The sequence below is a fragment of the Balaenoptera borealis genome, assembly GCF_965194805.1.
Source record: "Balaenoptera borealis genome assembly, chromosome: 9".
Lineage (NCBI taxonomy): Eukaryota > Metazoa > Chordata > Mammalia > Artiodactyla > Balaenopteridae > Balaenoptera > Balaenoptera borealis.
The window spans coordinates 31,126,939-31,148,413 of NC_138873.1; the positions used below are offsets into that span (position 1 = coordinate 31,126,939).

Genomic DNA, 21,475 nt, shown 5'->3' on the forward strand with positions numbered 1-21,475 from the left:
AAATCAACACAGTAAAATGTGTAAGTTAAATACTTTTAACTTCCTTCTTTAGGGGTGGGGAGTGGAGGCGGAAATTTGATCTTTGTATTTGCTTTTCAACTTTTGGCTAAACATATGCATCAAGAATTAGTCCACAAATTAAATGAGTATAAAATTAAAAGAACTACCAATTTTCGGTTGGTTTACTTTCGGTTTAATGTCCTAGGTCTTTTTTTTAAATACACAAAATTCACAAAACATGAACTCTATATTGTTTTACCCATTCATCTTCTGATTCAATTGTTGTTTCTCTTGATTGACTGTTAACAAAAATCACCCCCCTTTGTAGCATTCAGACTCTACTTTGTAATGCTCTCAATGAAAATGACTTCACCACTTCCAACCATATGTAAACACACCACATGAAAGACAAACTATTGACCCAAATAATCCCAAGAATGTAAGAGTTGATGTGGCTTAGAGTTTTGCGTAACTCCTGAAGTTTTAACTCCTGATACTCTACTTCGGGACGAGGGGAAGAGAAATCTGACAAGGTTGGCTTAGTAGGTCTGTAATGTCCTGCTTTAATATCCAGCCATTTTCCACACTTTGTGACTGTCTGTAAGAATTCCAGGAGTTACACAGAGTAGGAAATAGTTCCACAGATTAGTTATTGAAAAGGACTGCTCTGTCTCCATGCCTTTGGGGTGCCAGTTGCCTCAAGAGCAGCTGGATCCCACCAAGCTTAATTCAATTCAAGTCAACTCATACTTACTAATATGCAAAGTACCCTGCAAGGGCTGTGGAGAAAATTAAGACAAGCACAAGCTGGGCCTAAGGCATTTCTAGGGAAAATAATACACTTCAGCAAATCTCATGAGACAAAAATCCACTTGTGCTAAGTCTTCCCCCTCATTTTGCATTTGTTTTAACTGCTCTTCCAAATAGCGTTCTGAGGATGAAATGGCATCATTGCCTTCACCCAATCCAAGACTTGTGAGTTGTTTCTAACTTCCAAACGCGTAAAGGCACATGTCTGATTATAAAGCAAATTTTACTTTACACGTAGATTCTATTTATTCTCAAAAAGTTCTGGTGGGGATGGAAAATTCACAATCAAATAAATAAGGACATGCTAGTGGATTCCATTTTATTTGTTACAAACAACATTGCTAAGTTTTTGAAAAATATTTTAAATCTAATCAGTCTCCACTTCTAGCCTAAAGATAACAATCATTACTTATTTGATTTGAGAGTGTCAAAAATAAATTTTTGAGTGTTATTTAAGTTGGTTATTTAAAAAGACAGTCTTTATTAAATCATACATTGAATAAACATCACCCCTTCATTAACAATTATATTTTAATTACTAGATACACAGTAAAAGTTTGCCACAATAAAAAATGTACATACCCACATAATATGAATAGTTTATTAATGGTACATTTCATCTTATATTTTATATCATATTTTTGTGACTTTTTAATTATTCTTTCTTGTTGACTCACATTTGTCTCCAAACTGTTATAACTGTGGCAGTTTTGTTTTTTCAGTTAGTTTTCTGAATGTGATACTTAAAAGCCAAATTGCCAATTCAAAGCCATACATCTGACAACACCATCATTAAAGATTATATTTGTTCTACAAACATTTACTCAACAAACTCTCATCAAGTGACATCTATAAACAAGGTATTGGGCTTGGTACTAGGGACCAAGAGGTGAATGGCTCACTTCTGCTCTTGTGGAGCACCATCTGGAGCGAATTACCGTACAGTTAGAGAATATGGCTATGAAAGGATAAGCACCTAACCCAGTCTGGAATGCTAAAACAGAAAGTGACATGTGCGCTGAGAGCTGAAGGATCAGTAAGAGTTGGCCAGCCTGTAAAAGGCATAAAATCACCCTCAGACTAAAAGTTCTTAGTGAAGTATCCTGTGAATGCACCCATTACTGAGTGGCTGAATGAATGAAAGAATGCTCGAGACAGTTTGAGCAAGTAATACTGGTTTCAGTCATGTTTGTTTCTCGGTAACATAAACATTTTCAATACTTTATAGTTATGGGATGTTCACTGCATGCATAACGCCATATAGGAGTCATGGAGAATCACAAAAAGGAAGAAATATAATCTCTGCTCTCAAGAAACATGCATTAATTCAGCAAATGTTTATTGTGCTTTGTGTTTTTTCCATATGCCTGGCGCTTTGCAGGTTGTGGAGAGAAAAAATAATAGATACTATTTAAAGCCAGAAGAGAAACAGAGCATAACAATAATTTCAGCATTACTAACTCTGAGTTTTGAGACTCTCTTAATCATTCCTTATAAATCTGCAAGTGTATTCTTAACATTCTCTAAGCCCTGAAAACTATTATAAAGCAATATATATGTTCCAAAGACTAGAGGACTAAAAATAAAAGTGATATATTCAACATTAGAGTAAAAGAAAGAAACTAGGATTGCACTGTAGTCCCTTCCTTAATCCTTCAAGTTCATCCCCATGTTGGCTCACGTCCAAACAGCCCGTCTATTCTCTTTCATATATGTCGCAACATTCACAAAGTCAAGACTGTTCACACCATTCCTAAGGTCTGGAATGCCCTTGCTGTTCCTCTTGTCCTCATCCTTTAACCCAGCTTATATCCGTTAAAAGGTCACGCTGGGTTTTCCACATTGGTTACTTCTCCTTCCTCTTCACTTACAGAACACTTAATGCTATATCCCTCCGTGACCACTTAATGACTCACCACTGACCCACCGACACTTGAGAAAGAGCTCTTGAGCCTCATAGCAAATGGTTCTATCATTATCTATACCTCAAAGTTCTTCAAAGTTCTAATAAACTTTTGGGTCATGAAATATGACATCACACCAATCCTCCAGAGTTTTCAGTGTCGTGTGGTTACCATGTCAGAAAACTGTGAAGATCATTGGTTTAATGCTTAGTCCATGTGTAACTTTCTTCTGCAAATAGATCATAACCTCCTTGTAAGCAAGAACTAGATATCTTTTGATACCCCACTGTGTTTAAAACAATGTTAGAAATATATCAAATGCTCAAAATATTTGTGAATTATTTATTTCACTGAAAGGGAAACAATAATAAATGTCTGATTGAGTTTTAATTTAGAGCATTTGAATAAATTTATTAGCTTGCAATAATTTTCTACTAATATCTTCTTATGCCTAAGGTTAGGCAATTTTGACAATTGCATTAATTTTTAGAAAATACATCAGCCAGTCAACCAGCAATTTTTCCTACATACCTAGTATCCAATTTTTTAGAGAATTTCTTACTTCAATAAATTATGGCTTGAATGAAATAAACACTGTATTCGCTAGTATTCTAAAAACCACAAACTTACCAGATATGAATACATGAGCCTCAGATATTTTATTTATATGATCAATAAATAAATTGATAGAAGTACGCTATAATATATATCACCATAGTTCCTAAAACCTTAGTAGTTGTGAGTTTTAGCTAAATATAGCATATTTATAGGCTATTTTAAAGTTCAAGCTAGTTCTCAAACTTTATATAAGGAATTCATTCAATGGTAGATTTGTTTGTACTCGATGCTGTGTGAGAGGTTATTCACAAATACTCAGAAATCAACTTCCAAGAAATACCTTAAATTACCTAAAAACTATTTTTTTAAAGTAGCAATTTTCCAGCAAGCTTCCCTATGATCTTTGATATCTTCAAACCAAAGTAATTTCTATACCTTTACCATTCCAAAATTTTAGAACTTTTAGAAAGCCTTTGCCCAAAAATGCCATAAAAATATTATCATTTTCTATGTATTCCATTATGTCTTTTTTAAAAGGGGTGGGTTAGAAAGCATTGTTATATCCTAATACTATGAAAGAATTAGGAAATGTTATAAGTAATTACATTAGAAAATATAAATGTGAAAGTAAAACTACTCTCTCTCTCACATTAGTGAAGTCTGTATCAGCTAGGACATTTTGGAGTACAATAACCAGATCCCATTAAAAAAAGTGGGCTGGACGTATTGGCTCATGAAACTGATGAAACTGATGAAACTGATTAAGTACCAAGAACCCAGGTTTTCTCTGCATCTCTGCTCTGTATTTCACTTGCACTCCACACATTGGTCTCCCAGCAACTACAGGTGCTCTTTTAATGATTCTCAAATGTCTACAGCATCCCCAAACCTCACAACCTCACACGACCTTCCACCTCCCTCCAATGCTTATTCAGATAGCCTATCCTGATCACCTGGGATTGCAACGCTATATCTATATATCTTATTTCTAATGTGTGGGTTCTATTAGACAGTAAAATAAGCTTAGAGATTGCAAGGGTTCTTAGACCCAATTCCAGTGAGTGTGTTGTGTGTGTGTGTGTGTGTGTGTGTGTGTGTGTGTGTGTAGGCTTCCCCACATTAACAAACAATTCAGATTGAACAATTAAAGGGCTCAGTCTCATAAGACTGTCCTCCACTTCAGAGATCAGTTGCAAGGCCAGGCTGTTACCTGTGCTTTTGACTGACGGGTTATAAATCAAAGGTTCCCATGACCCCCTCCTTGCTTTCTATTAATTTGCTTGAACAGCTCTCAGAACTCAAGAGAAACATTTTACTTAACAGCCAGAAGGAAGAGACACATAGGACAAGGTATACGGGAAGGCACGCTGAGCTCCACGCCCTCTCCAGGCACACCACACCACTCCCCCAAACCTCCATGTGTTCACTAACCCGGAAGCTCTCCGAACCCTGTCCTTTTGTGTTTTTATGGAGGCTTCATCACATAGGCATGGTTGATTAAATCATGGGCCATTGGCAATTGATTCAACCTCCAGCCCCTCGCAGCTCCCCAGAGGTCTGGTATAGTGGGGGCGTGAGGGGGGGAGTAGACAGAAAGTTCCAACCCTCTAACCTCATGTTTGGTGCCAATGGCAACCAGCTCCATGCTTAGGTGCTTCCAAAAGTCACCTCATTCATATAACAAAAGACACCTTTATCCCTCTCAACACTTAGGAAATTTCAAGTGTTCTGAAAGCCATGAGCCAGAAATGGCACAAAGACTGAGTATATATAAGAAATACATTTTGGTCATCTGAAGGACCAAATATATTTCTTATAAATCACAGTATCATGGAGGTCAAGATCAGCATTTTTTAAAAAATGGAATGTAATCGATTTTAAAATACCAAAGCTATCACATATAGTAACAATAAATATTGTTTCCATAAATTTTTTATTTCACTGTGTGTGTGTATATGTAAGTGTATATGTACTGGAACAAATATAAAACAAGCTCCTACTATAGTCAAAAGTTCATTTGGTGTAAACACACTTTACAGCTCCTCCAGGTGCAGGATATGCAAGATTAGTAAGTTATAACGGCATGATTAGCATGATGAAACTACTTTACTGAAACTGACTGGAGCAAAATAGGAAATGAAAAAGTTATAAGGGCAGGGGTGGCGGGTAGTGATAAATAAGAATGGGGAAGATAGGAACCAGACAAAGGGATTTATCTTGGAAGCAATGGAAACCATGTGAAGGTTTCAAGCAGATGAGTAAATACTTTGCAGTGATAGATTCTTCAGGCAGCAGTGCAGGCAATAAATTGGAAAGGGCAAATAAGGCAGGTCAAAGACCAGTTAATAACAGAAAGACTAACGTAGTAATTCAGACAAAAGATGCTAATGGCATGATATGTTGGGAAGATATCATGAAAAGTTAGAGTCTATAGAGCTTTGGGACTGACTAAATATAGGAGGTGAAAGAGAAAAAAGAATATCAAACAATGTATAGGCTTCAGTATGGAGTGGTATGGGGGTTTCAATCACTAAGACTGGGAAACATTAAAGGGGGCAGATTTGGGGGTGGGGGCGATGAGTGTGGCTTTGAACATGCTTACTTTAAGGTCTGTGTAGGACATTCAGATTAATATTCTGTACATGGCACAAATGTTTCTGGTCGAGATCCAGAGAGCAGGGGACCATCAACAATGTGGCCGCGGAAAAACATGTAAGTAAAAAGAGGACCAGGGACAAAAGACCACGGGGCATCTACATCAAAGGGGCAGGCAGAGGGAAATAAGACTTCAAGGGACACCAAAGGAAATGGCCGAAGAGATGGAGAGAGGACAGGGCTCAACTACAAAACCCACAGAGAAATCAAGTTATATAAGGACTGAAAAGAATCCACTGGATTTGGCAATGAATAGGTTGTTTGGTGGCAATTTGCAGTGCTAGAATCAGAAGCCTTATTGCAGTGGGTTGCCTGGTAAGTATTTGGAGACAGTAAATACAGAGGGTTTGTGTGTGTGTGTGTGTGTTTGTCATCATGTGCTATGAAGTATGTGTGTGCTTCAGGAGCTTCAGAGTATGAAAAAGCACTATATAGAGGGATGTGTAGGACAAAGGGAAGGTTATTTTATTTTGTTTGGGGATTTTGCTTTTTTCTGTGGGAGAAACTTACACGTCTTTATAGGCTGAGAAGAAGCTACGAGAAAAAAAAGAAATTGAAAGATGAGAAAAAGTGAACGTGTTCCACAGTAGACAGGAGAAAGGCCAAAAGCACAAGTAGAAGTCTGTCTAAATCAGTACCGTCCAATCAAGCTTTCTGTATGATATTAAGGTTCGCCACTCCAACCAATTCAGTGGCCACTAGCCATATGTGGCTACTGAACACTTGAAATGCAACTAGAACAACTGACGAAATGGATTTTAAATTCTGATTAATTTAAATTTAAATGGTCATATGTGACCAGAATCTGAAGAACTCAACACTGCAGCTTTAAGCTAGAGTGAATGTGGGGCTGAGGATTCATCAGTCCTGGGGAGGAAGGCTTGAGTGGCTCATGCCTGATGGTCTCGTGTAGGAAGGAGGACTGATGTGCTGGGAGGGAGAGGGCAGGGTAGGAACCTTGAGGGAAGCAGGGAGGTTTAGAAGGGACACCAAGGAACAGATAGGAAAGGGCTGACCAGAAAGACTAAAAGCACAGCATAGCAGAACTGAGGGCCCGGCTGAGACTGGAGACCATAAATATATGGCAGACAGTGTAGGAGCAACTAAGGCAGGGCAGTTGGCTGGAAAAAAGATTGGGAGGCTGAACGCCAGAGGTGCTAGCAAGAGACCGTTGCCCTAAAACATGATGCCATAGAGAAGGAAGCCGTGTGTTTAGAAGAAAAGGAAGGGGGCAAGAGATCCCGGTCTCAATCAGGTCAAAGAATAGACATAAAGGGTAAGTGAGAGAGAGAGAGAGCAAGAGACAGCAGATGGTTTAGTACCTGAGGGGATGGAGCACTTCTAGGTAATGGCAAGGTTTGGGGCGAGTCTTGGTTGGCTTTAAAGAAGCAGGCAACAAGAACTGAGAAGTAAGTTCTGGTGGATACTGGGGGAAACCCATGATGGTGGCAGGAGTTAGGGTTCAGTGGAAGAACAGAAGCCAGGTGCAAAGCCTTCGACCACTCAGAAAATCAGTAAGTGTGCTGTAAAGACACACAGGAAGATCGCCCATAAGAATAAGAATCTTTAGGACAGGGTTTCTTCAGAACTCTGCACCAAACTGGAGAGGGGGGAAAGACAGGCAGTGTGGGAAAGGTGGTCTCATCTGTGGCATACCAGGGTCCTGAAGGAGGACTTTAGGGGAGAAGCAGAGAGATAGAAAGAAGGTTGACAAACCACCTACCAAGATGACTATTTCGCAACAGGCAAAGGTCACGTTGGTACCATTATCATCCCTACCCAACCTTTAAGTTTCTCTATTCAGCTTCCTTAACACTTTCGTTGTGCCTCACTTTCTCCAAAGAGACAGAGGAAATACCACATTTTTGACTATTACTATTACAAAATTAGGTCACGTCTTTTGTAGCTATTAAATGCAATTGTATCATTCAAAGGGATATTTCATTTTCCACTTGCACAGTTCTCTCTATTTTGGAATTGTCTTTTCTAGCAATGGAATTCCATAAAGTTAAATTTTCTCATATGTACAGGGTAGGTTCAGTATCATTCCTGATGTGAGGCTGTGTCATATTATCATAGCCACGCCATTCTCATCCTCGTGTTATACATATTAGCACTTTCTTTCTCTCTTTTCCTCTCTTTCATGTCATGATTTTAATGGCAAAAACTAGAAACTTAAATTTTCTTCCCTCTCTTGCAGTGCCAATATTGCCCATGTGTACACACACACACACACACACACACACATCTCTCCATGTCCCACAGAGACATTTTCCAGGCACTATTTTTTCAACTATCATAGAATCATTAAATCCAAGATGGAACAGCAGCCTAATTTATTATTTTATCATAAATATTTCTACTTTCTCACGGATATTAATATAATCTGCTTAGATGTTTTAGATATGCACGCTCAATAATAATTGGTATCAAATTCCTTAACGGTATTCTTTGCTTCTTTCAAGAACTTATACTCCCAACTGTGGCAATTTGATGGCAAAAAAAAAAAAAAAAAAGAAAAGAATGGGATCCTAAGGACAGAATCACAAGTCATAAATCATTCACAAGTGACATAACAATAGTATGTGTTTTGCTAGAAAAAGTCTGTCAACAGAAACTGTTAACCACATTCTTTTCTTTCCATGCAATTTGCATAGTGCATGACCCCGAAACCTACTGGGCTAAGGGGCTAATATTTGGTCAATGTGCTAATGCAAAAAAGTTAGATATGAATGAAAAGGAAAATTTTACCTTAACGAACGTTTACTGAGTGCTTATTCTGTGACAAACATTGTGCTTGGTACTTTGCAAGATTTGAGGGATTTAATCCTCACAAATTGTCCCAACAGTCTTATAAGGTAGGGTACTAGTAATATCTCCAAGTTAAGAGGAGCCAGCTGAGGCTCAGATAGATTAAGTAGTTTGCATGATGTCACACATTTAATAAAACAGCTGACTGGGGCTTCCCTAGTGGCGCAGTGGTTGAGAATATGCCTGCTAATGCAGGGGACACGGGTTCGAGCCCTGGTCTGGGAAGATCCCATATGCCGTGGAGCAACTGGGCCCATGAGCCACAACTACTGAGCCTGCATGTCTGGAGCCTGTGCTCCGCAGCAAGAGAGGCCACGATAGTGAGAGGTCCGCGCACTGCGATGAGGAGTGGCCCCCACTTGCCACAACTAGAGAAAGCCCTCGCACAGAAACGAAGACCCAACATAGCAATCAATCAATCAATCAATCAATCAATCTTTAAAAAAACAAAAACAAAAAAAAGAAACAGCTGACTAATGAAGTAAAGAAGAAAAAGAAAAAAAGATCTCTCCTGAAATAGTCAAAAAGAGAAATACTAAGTGCAGCAAATTCTATATTCATGTCACTTCTGTATAACCTCTGTCAATAGAACATTTGAAATCAAGATAACAAAAGTTGCCCTAGTTAAATCCAAAATGGTGGCTAATTTTAGGAACTGCTTTCCAATACAGAATTAACTTACTTTAGGTAATAAATGTTCATACTAGAATATCAAACTAGAATTGTTGAAAATCATCTTTAATTAAATACGAATCAAGTTTACTTTGTAGGCTTTATTCTTGAGATCTTAAAATGTAAACACCAACGGTTTTTAAAACATGATCTATTGGTTTCTTTGTTTTTTCCTTTGCTTTCCTAGGCTTGACTGAATACTGGGCTGCCTGAAATAGTAGAACAGTAGTATTTCCCTACCATCACCACTGCCAAGAAAAAGAAGGAGCCTAAGCAAATGACCTTCAGCTGTGCTTGTCTAAAGGACGCCAGGTGATGCACTGTCAATGCACTTGGTCACCTGCCCTCGATACACACGGAGTCTGAGAAATCCCCTAGTCTTTGGCAGTTGTAGACAGAAGTCTACAGATCACCATTTCTGCTCAATATAAGGTCATTTTCCCTTCTTGGAAAGTCGGATGTGAAGCGCGAACAATACAGGAGTTTGGAGTTCCTGAGCCCTCTTTAGATTAAGGCCAGGCTTCCGTGAGCAAGAAGAGAACATCAGAGAAGCAGAAGAGGTACCACCACGCTATGGGGGCCCCTCACTGGCAGCACCTCCAGAAGCTGGCCAGGAGGAATCTGCTGGACTGGTGAGGAGGGGCCTGTGCAGATAGAGTCAAAGCCAACGGGGCTTTGTGCTCAGTTCTACTACAACAGTGCCCAGCCCAACAGCGCCCAGCACAGTACCTAGCACAGAGCCCACCATAGTACCCAGCACAGCGCCCACCGCAGTGCCCAGCAGAGCACCCAGCACAGCGCCCAGCACAGCGCCCACCACAGCGCCCAACACAGCACCCAGTACAGCACCCAACACAGTGCCCAGCACAGCACCCAGCACAGCGCCCAACACAGCACCCAACACAGCACCCAGTACAGCACCCAACACAGTGCCCAGCACAGCGCCCAACACAGCACCCAGCACAGCACCCAGCACAGCACCCACCACAGCACCCAGCACAGCGCCCACCACAGTGCCCAACACAGCACCCAGCACAGCACCCAGTACAGCACCCAACACAGTGCCCAACACAGCACCCAGCACAGCGCCCAACACAGCACCCAGCACAGCACCCAGCACAGCACCCACCACAGTGCCCAACACAGCACCCAGCACAGCACCCAGCACAGCGCCCACCACAGTGCCCAACACAGCACCCAGCACAGCACCCAGCACAGCGCCCACCACAGTGCCCAACACAGCACCCAACACAGCACCCAGCACAGCGCCCAACACAGCACCCAACACAGCACCCAGCACAGCGCCCAACACAGCACCCAGCACAGCACCCACCACAGCGCCCAATACAGTACCCAGCACAGTACCCAGCACAGCACCCACCACAGTGCCCAACACAGCACCCAGCACAGCACCCAGCACAGCGCCCACCACAGTGCCCAACACAGCACCCAACACAGCACCCAGCACAGCGCCCAACACAGCACCCAACACAGCACCCAGCACAGCGCCCAACACAGCACCCAGCACAGCACCCACCACAGTACCCAATACAGTACCCAGCACAGCACCCAGCACAGCACCCAACACAGTGCCCAACACAGCACCCAACACAGCACCCAGCACAGCGCCCAACACAGCACCCACCACAGTGCCCAATACAGTACCCAGCACAGCACCCAGCACAGCACCCAGCACAGCACCCAACACAGCACCCAGCACAGCGCCCAACACAGCACCCAGCACAGCACCCACACAGCACCCACCACAGTGCCCAATACAGTACCCAGCACAGCACCCAGCACAGCACCCAACACAGTGCCCAGCACAGCACCCAGCACAGCGCCCAACACAGCACCCAGCACAGCACCCACCACAGTGCCCAACACAGCACCCAGCACAGCACCCAGTACAGCACCCAACACAGTGCCCAGCACAGCGCCCAACACAGCACCCAACACAGCACCCAGCACAGCGCCCACCACAGTGCCCAGCACAGCACCCAGCACAGCACCCACCACAGTGCCCAACACAGCACCCAGCACAGCACCCAGTACAGCACCCAACACAGCGCCCAACACAGCACCCAGCACAGCGCCCAACACAGCACCCAGCACAGCACCCACCACAGTGCCCAACACAGCACCCAGCACAGTACCCAGCACAGCACCCAGCACAGCACCCAGCACAGCGCCCACCACAGTGCCCAACACAGCACCCAACACAGCACCCAGCACAGCGCCCAACACAGCACCCAACACAGCACCCAGCACAGCGCCCAACACAGCACCCAGCACAGCACCCACCACAGTGCCCAATACAGTACCCAGCACAGCACCCAGCACAGCACCCAACACAGTGCCCAACACAGCACCCAACACAGCACCCAGCACAGCGCCCAACACAGCACCCACCACAGTGCCCAATACAGTACCCAGCACAGCACCCAGCACAGCACCCAACACAGCGCCCAACACAGCACCCAGCACAGCACCCAGCACAGCACCCAACACAGCACCCAGCACAGCGCCCAACACAGCACCCAACACAGCACCCAGCACAGCACCCAACACAGCACCCAGCACAGCACCCACACAGCACCCACCACAGTGCCCAACACAGTACCCAGCACAGCACCCAGCACAGCACCCAACACAGTGCCCAACACAGCACCCAACACAGCACCCAGCACAGCGCCCAACACAGCACCCACCACAGTGCCCAATACAGTACCCAGCACAGCACCCAGCACAGCACCCAACACAGTGCCCAACACAGCACCCAGCACAGCACCCAGCACAGCACCCAACACAGCACCCAGCACAGCGCCCAACACAGCACCCAACACAGCACCCAGCACAGCACCCAACACAGCACCCAGCACAGCACCCACACAGCACCCACCACAGTGCCCAACACAGTACCCAGCACAGCACCCAGCACAGCACCCAACACAGTGCCCAACACAGCACCCAACACAGCACCCAGCACAGCGCCCAACACAGCACCCACCACAGTGCCCAATACAGTACCCAGCACAGCACCCAGCACAGCACCCAGCACAGCACCCAACACAGCACCCAGCACAGCGCCCAACACAGCACCCAACACAGCACCCAGCACAGCACCCACACAGCACCCACCACAGTGCCCAACACAGTACCCAGCACAGCACCCAGCACAGCACCCAACACAGTGCCCAACACAGCACCCAACACAGCACCCAGCACAGCGCCCAACACAGCACCCACCACAGTGCCCAATACAGTACCCAGCACAGCACCCAGCACAGCACCCAACACAGCACCCAGCACAGCGCCCAACACAGCACCCAACACAGCACCCAGCACAGCACCCACACAGCACCCACCACAGTGCCCAATACAGTACCCAGCACAGCACCCAGCACAGCACCCAACACAGTGCCCAGCACAGCACCCAGCACAGCACCCAGCACAGCGCCCAACACAGCACCCAACACAGCACCCAACACAGCACCCAGCACAGCGCCCAACACAGCACCCACCACAGTGCCCAATACAGTACCCAGCACAGCACCCAGCACAGCGCCCAACACAGCACCCAGCACAGCACCCACCACAGCACCCAACACAGCACCCAGCACAGCACCCAGTACAGCACCCAACACAGTGCCCAGCACAGCGTCCAACACAGCACCCAACACAGCACCCAGCACAGTGCCCACCACAGTGCCCAGCACAGCACCCAGCACAGCACCCACCACAGTGCCCAACACAGCACCCAGCACAGCGCCCACCACAGTGCCCAGCACAGCACCCAGCACAGCACCCACCACAGTGCCCAACACAGCACCCAGCACAGCACCCAGTACAGCACCCAACACAGCGCCCAACACAGCACCCAGCACAGCGCCCAACACAGCACCCAGCACAGCACCCACCACAGTGCCCAACACAGCACCCAGCACAGCACCCAGCACAGCACCCAGCACAGCGCCCACCACAGTGCCCAACACAGCACCCAACACAGCACCCAGCACAGCGCCCAACACAGCACCCACCACAGTGCCCAATACAGTACCCAGCACAGCACCCAGCACAGCACCCAACACAGCACCCAACACAGCACCCAGCACAGCGCCCAACACAGCACCCACCACAGTGCCCAATACAGTACCCAGCACAGCACCCAGCACAGCACCCAACACAGTGCCCAACACAGCACCCAGCACAGCGCCCAACACAGCACCCACCACAGTGCCCAATACAGTACCCAGCACAGCACCCAGCACAGCACCCAACACAGTGCCCAACACAGCACCCAGCACAGCACCCAGCACAGCGCCCAGCACAGCACCCAGCACAGCGCCCAACACAGTGCCCAATACAGTACCCAGCACAGCACCCAGCACAGCACCCACCACAGTGCCCAATACAGTACCCAGCACAGCACCCAGCACAGCACCCAACACAGCACCCAACACAGCACCCAGCACAGCACCCACACAGCACCCACCACAGTGCCCAATACAGTACCCAGCACAGCACCCAGCACAGCACCCAACACAGTGCCCAACACAGCACCCAACACAGCACCCAGCACAGCGCCCAACACAGCACCCAACACAGCACCCAACAGCACCCAACACAGCACCCAACACAGCACCCAGCACAGCGCCCAACACAGCACCCACACAGCACCCACCACAGTGCCCAATACAGTACCCAGCACAGCACCCAGCACAGCACCCAACACAGTGCCCAACACAGCACCCAGCACAGCACCCAGCACAGCACCCAACACAGTACCCAACACAGCGCCCAGCACAGCACCCAGCACAGCACCCAGCACAGCGCCCACCACAGTGCCCCACCGGGCAAAGCGCCTAGCAGTGCCTCATCCCACTGCAAAGTAAAGTTGGTTCAAAGTCTATCTGAAGCTGGGCCGGAAGTTTGCCTGCTTACCTACAAGTTGAAAGCAAGCAGTGGGAGTCTCAGGAATCAGCCATATTTGGAAACAGCAGGGCAAAACACATGAGCAAGAAGAATCAACAGGGAGCAGTTAGAAATGATGAAAATGCCACAAAAGATTCATTTGGACAAAATCAGCTTTCATCATCTATATGTGAGAAATGGCTTAATGGTGAAATATTTCCAGACGTGAGCAAGTAAGTCCATGGTTCCGTGAAACTTTATCCTGTAGTTGTTCACTTCCACACACACGCACGAGTCCGTACGAATATCCCCACATTACAAACCTGTCTCTCCTAGACAACAGCACTCTCAATCTCTGCCACGTGCAGTGACGACATAGACCTCATTCCATTAACAACGTGAAACTCATCAGGATTCAAATCAAATCATCCCATGGCAAAAGAAGGGGAAAGCTGTAAGCCTGAAATGCACACTGTATTCCGTATGAGGAAAGTGCTTTTTCACTGAAGATGAAGCTCATAAAATAAGCAGTATGTTAATAACACGCTGAGACATGCCTATTAAGGGATACTTGTGAAAAAATTCTGTCTATGGTAGATACTGCTTCAATGCCAATGGCCTGTCTGAGAGTCTGCCATGGTATTTATGCACAAGGGTTGCTTATCAGTGAATGATGCAATTATTCAAGAAGACTTTTTTGATGCCTGTGGTTGGTCCGAGTCTCAGCCTAAACAAGACAGCACTGAGTTAGAGACTGAACATTTTCAGTGTGGGCTGCGGCTGATGTCATAGAAGTACACACCCTGATATTAAGCCTCCCAAAGCATACCCATCATCTTGATTCATGTTTCCTTTTTTAGCTACATCAGTTCCTTAGTGGATAAGAAGCAACACATCTGCCTACACAGCAAAAATCTTAATTGTCGGGGGAAAAAAATCTTTGTCTAAACCCAAGAGTCTCTCCTAATACAGATCAGTAAACGCTATCTTTCTACTTCATGCTTATCTCAGACCGCAGCATAATACTGACTATGCTAATTAGCCCACAGTGTTTTATATGCCTTCTAGCGTTTGTGCTTTAAGAGTTTTAAGAAGCTCTGAGATAACTATCTTAAGAACATACATTGTTCAGAGATCAGTGTGTATAGAATGTGAAGAAAAGAAGCAGTGGAGTTTGAAAAGAAGTGTTCCCTTTAGAACCGAATTTAGACTCACATGTCCCTGCTCCACCTCTGCCCAAGCTTATGTAATGTTACTTAGCCTTCTTGGACCTCAATTTCCTCACATGCAAAATGGGGAGAATAATCCCTCAGAGGGCTGTTAGGAAGCTGAAATGAGATGGTGTATGCAAAAGGGCTTTTGTAAATTTAAAATTTCTACATAAACGGAAGGTGATACAGCCATATAGGGTATCCATTTCAGGCACCCTGACAGAGCACTAAGAGGCATTCTTGTTAAATTGATCAGACAAAACTGGCATTGTGAGTTCTAACATCAGATTAAACAATGCATTAGTTCACATTTACTTCAAATCTGATGATGTCAAGAGTTTAAATAGAGTGGCTTTTCTTCCTTTATGGTGTAAGCTCTGACCTAGAAGCCTGATGCCTTCGCAAAAAGCCTTATCCATCTGTTCAGATTTTAATATATGATTCCCATAGGCAAAGTTATTTAAAAATTCCCACATAGAGGAATATTTTAGAAACTCTTTGGACAATTTGAACAGCTTAGTTTTTAACACTTTAGCATGTACTGGCTACCAGTTTCCATTCAATTTGAAAACTTGCTTGTCACTATCATGGTAGCATAGTTCACATTTAAAATTAAATGAAAGGAGAAAGTCTAATGTAGAGTGTAAAATGTCTGTGGCATTAGGTTAAGCAAAAAAATACCATCTTGGTTTCTGAGAAATAAATAACCTAAAGAAAACATCACTGAAACAGGCAATAATAATAAATTTTCAGTTGTCTCTTGAATATTTACACATGATATTTTTACCTAAAAGTTTCATTTGTTAAATGTCTCTACCAATTCTGAGCACCTAATCTAAAAAATGAAGAAGTCAGATTTGATGTTCTCTAAGCTCTCGTGGAATTTTAACACTCAGAAATCCCTGCAAAGATGAATGGTGTTATCAAGTCAGACCGCAATGGGCTTTTTAAAATCAAGGCTTAGTTGGACTTAAGAAGAGGAAGAGCCACTGAAAGACAGAAGAGATGGGTACATTTAAAATCCTCATACATTATCTAAAAGTACTTTCATAAACATGGTCTCCTTGGGCTGAAAAATAACTATGAGCAGGTGGGAAATTGGGGGCTCAGGGAAGATTAGGTCTGACCCTGAGCTCCCATGGCAGGTAAACAGCAGGTGTGGAACTCACACCTCCACCCTCCTAGCCAGTTCTCTGGGTCCTACTTAATGATTTTCAAAAAGTATTCCAGGAAGCCCTGAAGTTGTGAGAAGGGGCTTTCAAAATATTTATCCTTTCATTTACTCCCATTCTTTGAAATAAATTCTCATCTCAATTCTGTCTTCCTCTTAAACCTATTGATTTGCTTTCCCCAAATCACACATTTGAAAGAATGGTTACCTCCACTCTTTTCATTCCTACTCACTTATCACCTTAATTATCACCGAGGGGACTCTACCTGTTTAGCTAGAGAAAACAAAGGGTTGTAAATACTCCTGGTTGCTATGGTAATACATTTGAGTTGCTAATCTGTCAGGAAAAGTGTTAGAGAGACATCTCCATGTAGGAGCATCTGTATTCTCCAGCACCATCTCAGACTAATGCAAGCAGACTACAGGCAACACAGGATTCTAACTAAACTAACAGAATAAGTGGGACAAGTAGCAAACTGAAGGAAATAGCATATTTTTTAAAATTCTTTTCCTTCCTCACCCCTCTAACCCTCAATTCCATTTACCAGCAAGTAAATGAACAGGCAAACATAAAACACAGACCACATGCAACAGTCTTGACTACCTTCTGACAAATAACTTTGCATCAGAAAATATCCTAAGAAAGTCAGAGAACTAATTATAAGGAGGGAAAAGCATGAAGGAAATGAATGTAATTTAGATAGTAAACATCCGTGCTTCTTTCCCACCTCTGAACTCCCAGGGAGTACGCCCTCTCTTTAACCTTCATCTTAAGCAAATACAAGGAAATGTAAGCCAAGCCAGGGTCCCTGAAGATTTTAGGATAATATTTATGACTATTTTTCAAAAAGCCTTCTGGCACACCATGTTTTTTGCTGGAATTCATTTACATGATTGGATTTGAGGCATGTCAGAAATATCGGAAGCCCACTCCCAACCGACCATCACGACAAATCATTCCCCGTCCAGATATCCTTATATGGCCAGACTTCCTATAAATCTGATGGCTTAGTGTATGCATTGCGTATGGGTCTTGGCTCTGAGTCACATTCCCTGGGAGCTTTGATTTCCGCTTTGAGGGCTGGCACAGACTCCTGCTTGCTCTTATAAGAAAATGTCTACGACTGAAAGCTGAAATGTGCAAGATTCCTTCTTCAAGTACACAAACACTCCAAGTCTGGCCACTTTCCTGTAGTCCTGCCAGGTTTTCTCTATGTCTGATACCTGATCAAGTAACCTTTTTTTCAGGGAAAAAAAACCCAAAAAACATAAGAGAAGGAATGTAGTACATCCGCAGCTGAACATCTTACAAGCCTTAACCAAACGACCTGTACAAATGATGCCTGAGTAGACACACACACATACCTTATATAGCTCTGTAAATAGGACTCAGTGGCCAACTCAGTGAATTCCTCATTCTACCAGGAAAAAGAAAAAATGCTCTCTAAAAAGCATTTGCTAGATAAACACTTGCTTACAAGACAAAATTAGTGCATCTTAACCATTTTACACACAAATTCAAAGACCTTTTTCTCCCAATTCTGACCTGCTGTCAATCAAAAGGGTTGTGATAAGTCAGAGCTGGAAGAAGTTATAAGAAGCCACTATTTCCACTTTACTGCCCAGGCACACACAAACATTTGCTGAGTCATTTATAATAGTGCAAGAATTCAAATCCCATGGCATGAGTGAAGGACAGAGTGTCAGCCGTTCCCTTTGAATTTCCTGGCATTTGATGGTCCATATCACAATATAAACATACTTTTGAGTCTGTGAATATCTTGGGTGTATTCATTCTTTCTCTCCCGCCCTCTTTCTGTCACTGTCTTAATAATCTTTCATTTTAAACCTTTCAAAAGAGTTTTGATCATAAAGCCCCAATCTAACCTTACATGCACAGCATATTTTTCTATTCTGAGATTCCATGTTCTGTATATTTCAATATGCTTATTTTCTCTTAGCCAATATTAAAACCATCCAACTGGAGCTAACTATGGACTTCTGAGACTTTGAGGGACCACGTGAATTTTATTAAAACCAAATTCTTTTTATAATACTTCCCGATATTTTAACAACACAGTAGAATAGGAATATACTTGTTATGCTTGTGGAGAAAGAGAAAATCAAGAAAGATCAAAAAGATAAAATTAAATTAAATTTAAAAATAAAGTAAAATAAAATAAAGCACCAGTTCTCTGAGAACTGTAGTCTAATTAACTATCATTAAACCAGCATTTTATAAACGGAAACTCAGGAATATGACTCCTACTTATGACTTCCCTACGATTTGTGAATGGTAGCTCCAAGAATACAACCCAGGTCACCCAACTGTAACCCAGTCCAGCAATTTAGCCCCTCCATGAATGAGAGTCTCCACTCTACTGGACATGAAGTGGTGGCTCTTAGACTCTCCAGAGTATTCAAAAATTCCCAACCAGTTCTCCCATCTACCTCACCCTGCAAGCCACAAGAGCTCATGGCTCAGGCCACATGTCACTTTGGGTGAGGTCCCAGCTTCACATCCCTCCCCTTCCCCATCCACCACACCTTTCCAACCATTAGTGGTAGATATAATTGGGGGTTTAGGTCTTGAAAGATTTCACTGTGGCTTCCCACATATTTTGGACTTTTAAAATCATCCACAGGGGAAGAAAAAGTTGGGGGCCAAGTTGCCTTTAATACACATGTGGCTATTAACATAACTCGGAATGTTCCTTCTTTAAATAGGAACGTTTAAGGCCTCTTCTCGTTGAGGAATGCTTGGAAAGAACATGAAATAACAATGATGAAAATTCTTCCTGAGCTTCAGAGACCCTCATCGTTGGCTGGCCATTCCCACTGTTGACATGCAACTACACTGTACAACATGTGGACTGCTTAACAAGGTAATTGTGCACAGATGATGTGGTCTGTGCTGAAGTTGGAGTAGTTATTTTTTTTCTTGGCTCTTTTTCAACAGAATGAAATGAAACTTGAAAAAATGTGGCCAGTTTAAACAGGCTATTTTCAAATTATAAATCTATAATGTTTCTGAAAGCTTGCCTTTGCATCTGAAACAGATAGGTTAATCTTCCACCTATACAAGGAAGCATCAACAACTAAAATGAATCTACTCATGGGTAACACCAGCATCAAAGGATGTGGCATTACAATAGGAAAAAATGGCATAGCCCTGGAATCATTTTCTTTACATAAAGTGGAAACTGGAGTTATTAACAAAACACAACTAAACTATAGATTCTAGAGGGAAGCACAGTTAATTAACTGACTCCTTAGTGAAGCTAAATAGCAATATTAGGAAAGGGACATATGTTTAGACTTTATTGGCCATATCTGACATCTGCACACAAGCAGAGAGAATAAAACCTATTCTTTCCTTGTCCTGATCTCCCTCCTTTAGGCTACAGGCTCCTTGGGTAATAAGAAGTAACAATCACTATTCACAGGTGTGTGGAGAGTCACTAAAATATATTACTTACTGACACTCTTAATTATAACCAAATATAATGGGGGTACAGTGTTCTCATTATATAATCAGATTTTCTTTTCAACTGCAACACAACTAAATCTTCACATTTGAAGATTATAGGTTTTAGCATAAGAAAAATCACTCATTTCTCAAAGACCCACAAATGTGTTTAAAACTCCCCAAGTGAACCCCAAGCTTCTTGCTGCTCCCCTCCTGTATGGTTCCCCTGTCTTCCCACCCCTTTTCCATCTCAGCACCCAGGGCTTCTACCTACCCAACACATAATCACTTGCTCTGACATAACAATAGATGGATTTTTCTGGAAGTGTTGATGTCCACTCACCCCTTTTCCCTCTCTATAGCCCCAACCATAAAACTGCTACATATATTAAGAGAAAACAAAGCAAGAGTGGTGGAAATCCCTCCCAGAAAACTGCATCCCTACGCAGACCCCTGTCTTTATTCTCCTTCTCGTCTGGCGTGGGCATCCAAACCGTTACTCCAAGTGACAAATGATCAAATTCCTGCATCTCCAATGTGGGATTCAGGGATTTGCAGGTATGCTTCTGCTTCTAGGGGATTTCAAGCAGTTAAAAGCAACGTACCCCTTTTCTGCTCTCTGAAGAGTTTCAAAGGCAGACAGCCTCTAAAACTAAAAATCATTATCAAACCAATAAAAAAGGAAACCTTTTCGAATTTTTTAGGAATCCCTGCTATTAGCCTCTTCAGCTACCTACCTCCTACAAAGGATTTATGTCAGTGTGTAGAACAAGCACAGCTATTAGAAACAGAAGTGAGTGGCATAAAAATAATGATAATCACTGCCGATGTATTTTTTTAAATGATATAAATCAGGAGTGATGCGAAGAGGCAAGAGGAAAAAAAAAATCCTATTTGGTGGCTGGAAATACTGAGCCTTTTTTTTTTTTTTTTTTTTGGTGAGCTGGAGTGTGCCAGCTTTTTCAGACGGGAGGAATGCTGAGTGTCAAGGGGTCAGGATCAATCCGGTGTGAGTTGATGAGGCAGGAAGGTGGGGAGGAATGCGAGGAATGTCCCTGTTTGTGTAGGACTCCATTCAGCTCATTGGCGAGCCGGGGCCGCCCTGAGCGTATAAAAGCCTCGGGCTGCCCGTCCTGGCCTCACACAACAACTCTTCCCCGCCGAGAGGAGGCAGCGAGTGCGACTCCCACCGCCGACGACCCACTGCCTTCAGCCCGACGGCAGCCGCCCAGACCGACAGCTCCCGAGACAGCAGCCCGGCGCGTCCCGACCCCGCCTCCGGCCCGAACTCGAGCCGCCC

At 44.0% G+C, this 21,475-nt stretch overlaps 1 protein-coding gene across 16 annotated transcripts in view; it reads right to left on the minus strand.

The window, feature by feature from the left end:
* Positions 1-21,475, minus strand: part of LOC309635344 (uncharacterized protein) — a 334,869-nt gene that overhangs the window by 312,665 nt on the left and 729 nt on the right. The window contains exon 1 of one of the 16 annotated variants that reach the window (XM_082406393.1): positions 14,648-21,471. The exons of the other annotated variants lie outside the window; for them this stretch is intronic. The gene's annotated coding sequence lies outside the window, so the exon portion shown is untranslated. Of the gene's footprint in view, positions 1-14,647; positions 21,472-21,475 lie in introns of those variants that run through there. 16 annotated transcript variants of the gene reach the window in all.